Consider the following 12619-nt stretch of genomic DNA (forward strand, 5'->3'; position numbering starts at 1 on the left):
TCATTTGTCTCCCTAAACTGGGAAGCACATTTCTCAGCATAAATCCTGAGGGAAGTAGAATAAATTACTGAAATTCTCTTGTTACATGTTAACTAAGATGTTATCTCTCTTTGTTTCTAATGGGTATAAAATCCAATTGAACAATCACTTCAAGGAGACTGATATGGGAAATCCTTCCCTGTCCTCCCATGTGCATAAATGAATCCTCTTTTCCTCTTCAGCCTCATTCATTGTGACTACTATTGGCTGCACCGAGCTATGAACCCAGATTTGGGAAATGCCCCTTGTAAAGTAGTTTGGTTCAAAAGGTGGGCAATAAAGACAAATGACAGGGAACAGTATAGTTTAATAAGAGAGGCCTCAGGGCAGCAACATCCAGTAGAAAGGGCCTGCATGGAGGGAAAACTGCACAGTTGGGGTGGAATTTCTTTTTATAGGGCTTTCTGCCAATCAGGGGGTTGCACAGGATCTTGGAAATGTAAGGTACGTGAAAACCATAGGGGATTTTACATAGTTTATCTTGTAGGTTGGCAATGCCTGATTTGTAGATTCAAGCAGGAGAGGTGGGGAAGGGGGAGTAGTGGTGAGGCATGAGCAGGACAAATCATGTGAAATGGGGGAGGGTAGGAGGCAGTGATGGGCACAAAGGAAGCCAGTGTGAAATGGGGGAAGGGAGGGGGCAGTAACACAAGCTGGCTTTACAAAAGAGGGAAACCGGTGAAGGGCCCAGACCTAACACCCCTTCTACAGTTTTTGTGCCCAATGTGGGGCACAATGTCTGAATGATGTGATGCTTGGTGGATTCCTGAAACTCTGATGTAGAACATTGATGAGTCTTCAGAATATAGCCAAAAGAGAGACTTTTCTCCAAGAGCTGGACAACAGAGTTTCTTGCCCCATGCATCCAGGACTCCAAAGACTGCTGGTTGTGGAGGAAAACAGATGTGGTGAGTGAGTGTGGATATCTTGTGTGCTTGTACAAGCCTTGGTCTTGTTTCTCTTGTTCTTGGTCTTGTCTTCTTTTTGTTTGTGGGCCATTTGTTTCTTCAATGACACCTAAACTCCTGCCAGAGCTGTAAGCAGGAGATCACACTTGGTTTGGGCACTCAGTGGCACATAAATTTATGCCAAAGCTGTTTTGGGGGGCTCCAGCCACAGGCATAGAGGAGTAGCCATTGAGACATGGTTTGGAAGGGAGCAGCTCCTGACATCAAGGGAGGTCACTGATTTGGGGTGGCTAGGTTTTGGTTATCTGGGTGCTCAGTGACACATAAAGCCATTGAGACTTGGTCACCTAGGACTTGGCTTTAAGTCTTGGTCTTGTTTATGTTTGTCATTTTGTTATGTTTTTCTTTTCTGCTTTGTCTTCTCCTGTTTTATCTCAAGTTACCTAAAAAGCATCTTTTTAAAAATGGGAAAAAACATAGTGAGAAATCTAAGAAAATTAAGAAAGATGAACATTTAAATAGCATTCTTAAGCATTAAAAACAATTCAGATATGAACCCATGACAAAAGCATAAAATTTTTATGCAAAGTTATTTGGCCTCAGTATTAATTAGAGGATGGTCACAAGTGGCCAAGCCAGGGATCAATATAATGTTATTTTGCAACTAAATTTATTTTGTAAGAGAATGAACAAATAAGATAACACTCCATATGTGCAGTGTTTGATGGCTCTATCTCAGAATAAAATGCTGCAGAGAATATGTTTCAAGCATGGCATTTTACCTGATAGCCAAACCCCTAGTCTCTCCTTATAAAAGCCCCAGAGGAAATAAAGGAAAGCCCTTGCCCCCATTACAAAAAAAGTCCTGTTTAAGATTCCCAGCCCCCAGGTGGTTGAGGCCTTTGAATTCCAGGTGGAAAAACAAGTGACTGAGATTCCTAGGCCCAGGCTTGTGTGTCCTGTGCTCCCCTCCTCCTTCTGCTAGAGTCTGTAGTTTTTCACTCCCCTTTTCCTCCCCAGAGCCTACAACTTGGCCACTCCCTCCTATTCCTCTCCCTCTGGCACCTTGTCAGAAATTTGAGAACTAACACTTCATTCCTATAAATTCCCCTGAAATGGACTTCCCACCTCACATCATAGGTGATGTGAATTTCAGGTAGGGCATTTCTACCTCTGGAGGGTGAAGGCAGGGTCAGTGTCTTCTCCAATGAGGGCCAGCTGAAATAAATACAATGTATGAGCAAAATCTTTCCTCTACCTCAAATCTACACAATTGGAAGAACTGGGACCCCACTTATAAAGAGGATCTCAGGAAAATGAAACACTTGTTTAACTTAATTTTTGTAATGCATAATCCTGATTGCACTGATATACAAACTTTGTTTTCTTCTTCCCTTAGAACAAATGGGAATTAGATTTAAAAGGGCTCATAATTTTGCTATTTCTTTAAACAGTGATAAACCAGAAAATCCAGTACAGTCCCTGGGAAACCTGGCTATTCCAAAAGTAGACCCCTACTGGGACCAAAGTAAAGAAGGTGGAAGAACAAAATTATATTACTTTAAAGCATGCATAATTGTGAGACTAAGAAATGGAGTTCCTAAACAAAATAAATAATAAAATTCAGGAAGTTGTCCAAGAGCCAGGTGAATATCCATCCATGCTTTTAGAATGATTATTCAAAGCTTACAATAAATTTACTAATATAAGCCTAGAGGACCTGATAAATCAATGCAATATAAATCAGTCTTTTATTTGTTAGAGTGCCCTTGACATTTGTTGGAAATTACAGAAATTTAAAGGTGGACTTAAGTTACCAATCTCAGCACTGGTGAAAATTACACTGCAGCTCAAGGAAAGGACCAAAAGAAACCTATCACCTATAAAGCTAACTGGAATGCTAGTGTCTTAAAAACAATCCTGAATAAAACTGTCCAGCAGCAAAAGGAGTCTGTGAAAGGGAAAAGCCCATGGCACCAAGAAAACAGCTGGGCCCCTGGCAATATGCATATTGCAGGGGGAAGGGACACTGGAAATGGGAATGTCCCAACTTGATGCAAAGGGAAACAAGAGACTCCAACAATACCATTTCTGCAGCTGACAGGAGACAAGGACAGTGATTCATAGTGATGGGGCCTGGGGGCACTTTCTACACATATGGAAACCATCCCAATCACCCACAAAAACCTTGGGTCTCATTGTCTGTGGGTTAGAACTTAGTAAATTTTCTGGTAGTAAGGAGACTTACTTAAAAGGAATCAGTCCCTGTTATGGGTATGTCTGAAGTTACTAATGACTTCTCACTGCATCAGCAATGCCAAATTGGAAAAAAGATCAATTGATTTACAAACTTCTTTACAAGCCTCTCCCTTCTATCCCCCCTCCCTCCCCCCTCTGTCTCCCACTTTACAAATTTCCAACTCTAGGAACAGGCCTACTAAGTGCATTGAAACATCCAGGCAAGCTACAACTGTCTAAGAAGAGCTATGAAATATTCTTCAGGTGAGCCACAGATGTATAAGAAGTCACATTAAGATTGCAGCCAAACATAATTCCAACACATTTAAACAATTTCCACTTAGATGAAGAGAAGAGAGAATATTTTTGCCACCAAATAAAAGATTTTAGAATAAGGACTAATAACACCAGGAACTCAAAGTTACAAATTTGTCCAGAATTTGAATTATAAATCTAGTGGTAGAAAGTATACCTCCCACAATACCTAATCTGTGTACTCTTTTCATCAATATTTCTGATGCATATACTTAGATTAACTTTAAAGAATGCCATTTATTGCATCCCAATAAAGACTAACTAAAACTCTTTTTATTCAAATAAGAACTTGTCATAGAAATAAAACAGCAGTATAGTTAAATTATGTTACCACAAACTTTCAAAAATGCAAATCTTGTCCAGAAATCTTCAGGGAGTAAAGCTCCACAAAAGACTTTTTGAAAGCTAGAACCTTTGCCATGTGGCCATGCCAAATAACAAAATGAAACTCAGGATTTGTAGGCATAACTAGCTGTTGCCAGCTGTCAATACCAAATTTTGGATTGATAGCCAAACCTCTGTATCTGGCCATAAAGGGAAATGAAAAAAGAAAAAAAAAACCTTTAAAATGGACACAAGAATATACAGTTCCCTTTTCAAGTTTAAAGGCAAATTAATATCAGCTCAATTCTTGGGTTCCCTGATCCCATGAAAAAATTAACCTGTCTGTCCCTGTAAAGCAGGGCATGACCTACAAGGCACATGTATAAGCCTTTTGGAAAAATATATGACCAATGGCTTATTTGTCAAAACGATTTTACACTGTAGCCCAAGAAAAGCCCACTCACCTTAGGACAGTGACAACCACTTGTGAACTCTTATGAGAAACAGAAATTTGTTTTGAACTCTCCACATGTCCTTACTGTATTGAAACAAAAAGGGGATGGTTGCTCACAATGGAGATGCCAAATTGCTATTGGGCAGAAATGCTGGACCATCTTGAGTGTCATCCTACAGAAAGCAAAATATTCATTAGCAAATCCTGCTTCTCCCACCAGAAACATCAGTACAAAGGGTGGGACTAATTGCCCTCATAAGAGCCCTCCAGCTATGCAAAAGGCAGAGTCAACTGCCTACAGAGATTTAAGATAGGTGTTTACTAATTTGCATGTGCCCAAAACAATTTTTAAAAACATGGTCAAATAACTGCAGCCAACAAAAACATAAAACATATAGATTTAATTTTTAATTTGTTAAATACAGTAATGCATCCCAAGAAATTATCTGTCCTCTGCAAAGACATCAATCCATGGATAATAAAAGGCCCAGATGGTGAAAGAAAAGCTAGCAAATAGATTCATGGTCAAGCCAAAAGTCCTTGGAATCTTCAAGTACTTGCTAGTGCCTAAAGTACTTAGGGAAAATTTACCAAAGTTCAAGGTAAAAATTATCCTTGTCTTGACCCCCAGGTGGGGCACCAATTTTCATGGGTTTATCTCTTTATACTTCAAAACTGTGACCTCCATTACAAAAGACCTGAGCTTTATCAATTGGCTTAGGCTTCATCAAGTAACCTCCCACTCAATTAGGAGCATAGGGCCAGACAATAGTTTATAAGTAAAGAGCACTCAGGACAAGAATTCAACACATTTTTATTAAAGGAGTACTCAAGGTTAAAGGAACAAGTTTAAACTGTAAATATTATTGGATACATTACCAGGCCTGGGAGCCCATGCTCATCCAGGTGCATCTCATGTGATCAGACCTCCCTCTTTTCTGAGTTACAGATTATTTATAGCATTTTTTATTTAGAGTACATTTAATTATATCATATTCTATTTTGACATTTAAACTATGGGTGGTAAATGATGTGTTATGAAACATGAGTGACCCATGAATTGTCCTGATCCATGAGTAATTCACAAGTGTCTTGATCCAAGAGTGGTTCAAGATCAAAGGAAGGTATCCACAGCATTGTCAGAGACTCAGCCTTGAATGTCTGCAAAACTTGACTATAAATATTTCCACTAATTAAGATGTGACTTCTGTAAGAACAATATAACTTACTTTATACGTATATAAAATCTAAAAATTAGAAAAGTGATTACTATCACTTGTCTCTAACTTATTAATAGAGTTTTCTTATTTCATTCTATGATTAGTTTAGCCATTACATCATGTTGATAAAGACATTTGATTAGAACTCTATCCAGCATTTCTACATTACTTACAACTTTTCTATGATTAAAGTAATAGCTGCAGCCCCATCCTGTTTTCTTTCTACACAGAGTACTAGATGGTTATGTGTTATCTATACCTAAGAAAGGTGAGAGGGCCTTTCTGCCTTCTTGAAATATTCACAGCTTTTCTAACTCTGTTTAACTTCTCCTTCAGTATAGTCTAATATAGGACCTGAAGGATATAAATCATCTGTGTTAGTTATTACAGTAAGTGCTTTCCAGTTTTTATCATTTGGAAATTGTACTTGAGTGTTTGGGGACAAATGTTCTTTTAAGTAATATTCTAGATCAGAAGGAATAACTGATTCTTTATTACCAGAAGTGAAAACATCATGTGGTATATGAGAGCAGTGTAAAGAAAAGGAGTCAGATCCTCATTATCAGATTCCTCAATAGAGATATTTTCCTGTGACAACAGGTCTTTATTTCTTTACAACAATTTGAGAGACAATCTAGTATGCATTCCTGTCAGCCTGAAGAACTCCATTTATCATTGCTTGTAGGGCAAATCTTAATTTCTCCCTCATTTTTTATTCTGTCTTATTAAGATATAGACACATACCATACAGTCATCCACAGTGTGCAGTTGTGCAATCATCACCACAAATTTGAACATTTTCATTACTCAAAAAAATTAAAATGAGAATAAAAATAAAAGTAAAAGCATCCAAATCATCACATCCTCTCATTCCTCCCTATCATTCATTTAATTTTTGTCCCCACTTTTCTACTCACCTGTCCATACAATGAATAAAGAGAGTGTGGGTCACAAGGCTTTCACAATCACACAGTTATATGATGCAAGTTATCTAGTTAGACAATTGTCTTCAAGATTCAGTGCTACTGGTTTGTAGTTCAACAGTTGCAGGTATTTCCTTCTAGCTATTCCAATATACTAAGAACTAAAAATGGATATCTATATAATGCATAAGAATAACCTCCAGAATGACCTCTTGACTCCAGGTAGATGGAGATGGAGGGGCAGTCCCACATTTCTGTGTGCTTGTCCAGTAGCCATGCTGTCTCCAAACACTGGGTTTGAACACTGGGGTGAAAGATCCAACATCTTCAATCTTTGAGGTGATGGCCATGCTCTTACCTTCACTCTCATGGGGCATCTGATTGGAAAGCAGACTTTTAAGCAAGGGTCAACTTTCTAATAGTTTGTATTATCATATTCATCATTTTTCTTTAAGGCCTCATCAGAATTACCCTTACAGTTCATAATCCTACCAATAGTCTCTTCAGAGCAATCTAGGCTTTTGCCTTTTTTCTTAAGAACTTCACAATTCTTGCCTCTTCTCATCATCCATTTCAAAAGCTGTATCCAGATTTTTGTTATTTGCAGTCACAGTTTGCTAGGCTGCTTAAAGCAGATATAAAAAAATGGGAATTTCTTAGCTTACAAGATTACAGTTTTGAGGCCATGAGAACATCTGCTTCAAGTCATCAAGGTGATGCTTTCTCCCTAAATGCTGGCTGATAATGATCCTGGACTCCTGACAGACAGCAAGGAACATTGCAGCATCTGATGGTGTCTCTCTTCCCTTCTGGGTTTTCTTGCTTTCAGCTTCTTGCTTCCACAGCTTTTTCTCTCTTTGTCTGAGTTACATTCTTTTATAAAGGATTCTAATAAGAGGATTAAGACTCACCCTGGGCCACATCTTAACTGGAGTAACCTTATGAAAACCTTCTTACAATATGTTTATACCCACAGGAATGGGTTCACTTTAAGAACATGATTTTCTGGTTGGCATGCAGTTGCAAATGACCAAATTCTATTTGATTCCTTTTTAAAGTCTCTAGGGCTCTCATTATTTTTCCTTATATCCTTTAGATTTTTCCTGTAGTTTCCTTCATCTCCTTGAACACTTTTAAGATCATTTCTAAGGTTTTGTTCCATATATCCATATTCTTATCTTATTCATCGGTATTTTCTGGATTTTATCCTTTTCCTTTAGATGAGCCATCATTTCCTATTTCTTTCTTTGTCTTGTACTCCTGCTGTTTAGGGTACATTTTAATATTTTAAAATGTTAACTCTCAGTTTTATTCCCTGGAGACATCTGTTTCTTGGTATTGTAAACAACTGGTGATAAGACACATTTTCTTGAGTTTCTGCCCCACTATCAGAAAGGTCTGCCCAATATGAATGAAGTGTGCAGGGTTTTCCATGTCTTTCTGGGCCTCTGTGTTTTCCTGGGATTTTGTTTATTAGTTGTTTTGGAGTTCTCCTACTAACAGAGATTGTCCCAGGAGATAGACCTCCTTTCCCCAGGTGTTTGATGCTTGCTGGACTTTGTCCCAGAAGCCCCATACTGTTTCTCTAGGTTTTTTTAATCATATTTTTTTGTTGTGGAATATAACATATAAACATAGAAGTAATAACTTTCCAAGTACAATTAAACAAGTAGTTAGAGAGCAAATTTCAAAGACTGTAATGGGTTACAGTTTCACAGTTTCAGTTATTTCCTTATTGTGAAATATAACGTATAAGAGAAAAGATAATAACTTTCAAACTACAATTTAACAAGTAGTTATATAGGAAATTTCCAAAAATGTTATGAATTACAGTACCATAGTTTCAGTTATTTCCTTATTGTAAGATATAGCACACATATAGATTACAATTTAACAAGTAGCTATAGAGCAAATTTCAAAGAATGCTATGGGTTACAGTTCCATCATTTCAGTTCTTTCCTCCTAGCTATTCCAATACCCTGAAAGAAAAAGAAAATTATATAGAGATTCAGTATTCATAATCATTTGTTAAATAATATCATGTCTGTTGCTACCCTTTCCTCCAGTCTCCAGTTTTTTAAAAATTCTTTCATTTCATTTCAGCTACTTATGCCTGGAAGAAAAATTCTTGGAGGAAGGCACACCTGAGAGAATTTTCTCAATTTCAGTCTCCCAGACAAAACAGGGTTAGGGACTCACAAAAAGGGCATGGACCAGCTCCAAAGTGCTCTGGGGATGGGGATCAGAAAGGGTGCAAAGAGAGCTTCTCTGACAGCTCTCAAAGCTGACTTTTCCTGGCCTGCCCAGCAAATGTATCCAGCCATTCAGCTAGCTTCCTTGGATCCCTGAGGAAGTGCAGCATCTTTAAATCTCCACTACTGCTGCTGCTATTCCAGAAGGGTGGAAATAATGGCTGCCACTGCCTTTGTCCAGGGTGGGTTGAAACAATAGCTACCCTTAGAGCCAGGCTCTCAGGGATCCAAAATCACTAATCCAAAGCCATGATCAGTAATCATTCATGTCCACCTCTGTTCTTGGAGAAGGGAATTTTTATGTCCCTTACTGTCACCAGCAAGCTAGCCAAGGACAGGGCCCTGGTGAGGGTTGGGCAACTGTAGCCACCATGCTGAGAGAGTAATTAACTGTACTTTTCCATAATTTATCTGCTCTTCCCTGATTGCTGTACATATTCTTCTAGTTTCTGGATTTTCAAAATTATAGTTTCTGAGAGTTCCTGCCTGTTTAATAGTTCATTTGGTGGAAGGATATTCCTGGAGCTCCCTACTCCATCATCTTCCCACAATCTTCCCTCTTCTTCACTTTTAGAATAGAAATTTGGTCACAAGGTTAAATGAGATAACCTTTGCAACTTTGTTATTACCTTATCTATTTGTTGCTCGGAAAGGGAAGCCCAAGCTCCCTTCCCCATTCCCTTCTCTGTGTGAATGTGGCCTACATTGCATTACTGGAGTACAGTTGTGAACTCACTATTTTATTCTTTTTACATTAATGGATTTGCTATGTATATCATTTTCAAAATCTTGCCTCCATTGGTGCTTCATTGGTCTGCAGCTATCACCTTTTTAATTTGAGGGCTAGAAATTGAAAAGAAATTAGTACCATGTGGATGAGATTCCAGGGGGCTGAAATTTCTCATGGTATGAGACTAATCAAACCAAGTGTCTATTTCCTCAAACTGACATTCAGGAGAGGAGATTTATGACAGAAAGAGTCCAAAGTGCACATATATATATATAGAACAAAGTGGGTGCTTACTATCAGAAAGAAGAGGCACTTTAATTGGTTATGATACTGTCAAAGTTTGCCAGTAGTTGTCCCCCTGGGGATTGACCCATTCTGAAAAATGCTAGGTGAAATGAGGAAATAAAAATATATCTTTCTCAGTACCTTGGCCTTTGGAGTCATGGAGAGTTTCAGTTTCTTTCTTTAATGTTAGAGAAGAAATACATTCTTCTTGGTTTCTCTAACTATGGTGTTCATGTTTGAAACTAGTCATTAATTGTAGAATCATATAATTACAGCATTAGATAAGGGATCTAGAAAATTTACATAGATTGTTTTCAAGAAGCCAGGAAATAATTTTTATTGATATCCATCAACATATCCTGAAATTTAACCCATCATTGAAAGGACAGAATGATAGGACTTTAAAACAGCAAAAAAAGTGATGATTTAATTTATCCCTCTTACTGTCAAGAATGACTGCTCTGAATTTGCCCAGCTTGTTAACTAGGCTTGGGGAAGTCTTTCAGTATACTACTCCTTCCTTCTGTGGTTCTTTCTTGGGCTGATACTTCAAAATGTGACACTATATTTTAAAAAAATAAGTATCATTGAAATGGACACCTATTTGTTATCACCCCAGCCCTGTTAACATTGTGGGAATAGGCCATTCCTCTCCTTACCTGCATGGATCAGAGGAAGCCACAATATTTGTATGTTATTATCCCAGATTTCTGGCCACAGTTGATATGCTGAAAGTTGGGCATATAAACCAAAATAGTCAAATCAATCATTCCCATAAGAATGTGGAATAAGGTCCAGAAAAGTAATATCAACCTCTTTCTGTTTGGCTGGATATGTAACATATAAACCCTTCAGCTGTTGGTTGTCAATTTTGTTACCAAAACAGGGACAACTGTTTGCAATAAAATGAATTAAACTGACTGCAGAAAAATAGCAAGGATGAGAAGAGAGAGAAAAGGCTCCTGGGTTCCCTTTGTCCAGTCTTTGTTTCCATGAGATAATGCTTTAGTCTTATAAAAGATTCCCTCCTTTGTTTCCACTAGATGCAGAGTGTTTTGTCTTCTTTTTTTCTACTTTCATTTTTTTTATAGTAATCAAAAAGTCCAAAATTTTCAGATAATTCACATATTGACATTTTGGGTTCTCTCACGGCAAGTTGTATCTTGTTTCTTCTTGTCAGAAGATTAGATATATTATTGTCTAGAACTCACAAAGCATTTATGTGTGTCAGATGCTATTGTGGGTGCATTACATCTATTATCTCTAAGCCTTGGTCTTAAAGAAGGCAATAATATGGACAATTTAAAAGTACAATTCAGAATTATTAAATAAATTGCACAAGATTCCTCATTTCATAAATGACAGAGAAATGTTATATCAATTTCTCCACTTATTCTTTAAATACATTTTCATTAAATGCCTACTATGTTCCAATATTGTTTCACAGTTATTGAAGATGCACCAATGAAAATGACAGGAAGGTCTCAGTTCTCAAGGCAATCCTAATGTACAACACAGGCAGTAAAATGTCAATATAAATATAAGGTAGTGGTTAAGGATATAAGAATAAAAAGGAGGTAAGGGATAAAGACCAATGGGAGGTTGAGAAATAGTTTAGATTAAAATTATCTAAAAGCCCTCTTTGCACAAGAACATACATTTAGGGAAGTGTGAGCCAAGCCAAGACCTGCAGGACCAGCTTTCCAGGCAGAGGCAACACAGGTGCAAATTAAGCTCTTGCAGGCAGATAAATAAATCAGTGTAACATTAGAAATCCTTGAAAATATACCCACATATATTAAAACAGAATATTCTAGAAGTCCTGTACACATAACTGGAGAAAGAATGCACTAAAAAAAAAAAAAAAAAAAAAAAGATTCCTGGACAAATACTTATTTCTGTAGAAACACACATAAGTATCAGTCCCTGGTAATAGTAAAGATGTAATATTATATTTTCAATGAAAATATCTTTATTATATTCTTAAATAGATACAAAAGCTAAAATCATAAATGAGAAAACGTTATTAAACTTTAACTATATTAAAGTTAAGAACCTACCTTTACCAAAGGTATTATAAATCATGAAAGTATAAAACAAAGCCAAGAGAAGATATTTGTAATACTTATTACTGACAAAGGGTTAATATCCAGGGTGTATAAAAATTCATACAAATCAATTAAAAAGAAAAACCAACAAAAAATGTCAATTTAAAAAGAATTTTACAGACAAGGAAATCTGAATGTCCAATAAACTTACAAAAAGAAATTATCAGTGTATTAGAACCAAATATATATCATTTTAAATTTACTGCATTGGTAAATATTTTTAAAGGTATGACATTTTGAAGGGCTTGCAAGGATGTGGAGCACCAGGAACTCATACTCTGCTGGTGGGTGTGTAAAATTAGTTTAATTGTAGGGAAAAACACATTAATTATCTGGTAGAAATTGTAGGTGCATGAAATTTGCAATTCTCATCCAGACATGCCCTAGAGAAATTCTAATGTATATCCAAATCCAAGAGATAAATGATATGAATATTCATAACAGTATATTTCTTAATAGAGGAAAGAACCAAAAGAGGAAACAACCCAAATACCCATCATCAAAAAAATAGATTATTCAATTCTGCTTTATTCCTACAATGGTTCATATTCAATGATGAAAAATAGATTTCAGAAACATAATACTGAGCCAGAAAAAGCAAGTTGCAGAAGTTTCCTTTTGTCTAAATCTTAGCAACATGCATGACCAAGCTTTATGAATAGGAATATAAATCTCTTTAGAAACAAATCTTGGGAAAATCAAATAAATCACTTAGAGAAATTTAGTTAACACTTTCCTCCTGGGGATAGGTAACATGTTATGGATGAACATGCAGAGGTCTTCAAAAGGTTTCTATCTCTAAGGCTTTACTCCTTATGCTAGG

The 12619-nt window shown here is 36.9% G+C and overlaps 1 long non-coding RNA gene across 1 annotated transcript in view; it reads left to right on the top strand.

The window, feature by feature from the left end:
• Positions 1–721: 721 nt before the first annotated feature.
• LOC119520116 overlaps positions 722–12619 on the top strand; it is a 127743-nt gene continuing 115845 nt past the window's right edge. Inside the window, exon 1 of the long non-coding RNA XR_005214132.1 lies at positions 722–947. This is a non-coding gene — a long non-coding RNA (uncharacterized LOC119520116). The remainder of the gene's footprint in view (positions 948–12619) is intronic.

The sequence above is a fragment of the Choloepus didactylus genome, chromosome 24 (genome assembly GCF_015220235.1).
Source record: "Choloepus didactylus isolate mChoDid1 chromosome 24, mChoDid1.pri, whole genome shotgun sequence".
NCBI classification, from domain to species: domain Eukaryota; kingdom Metazoa; phylum Chordata; class Mammalia; order Pilosa; family Megalonychidae; genus Choloepus; species Choloepus didactylus.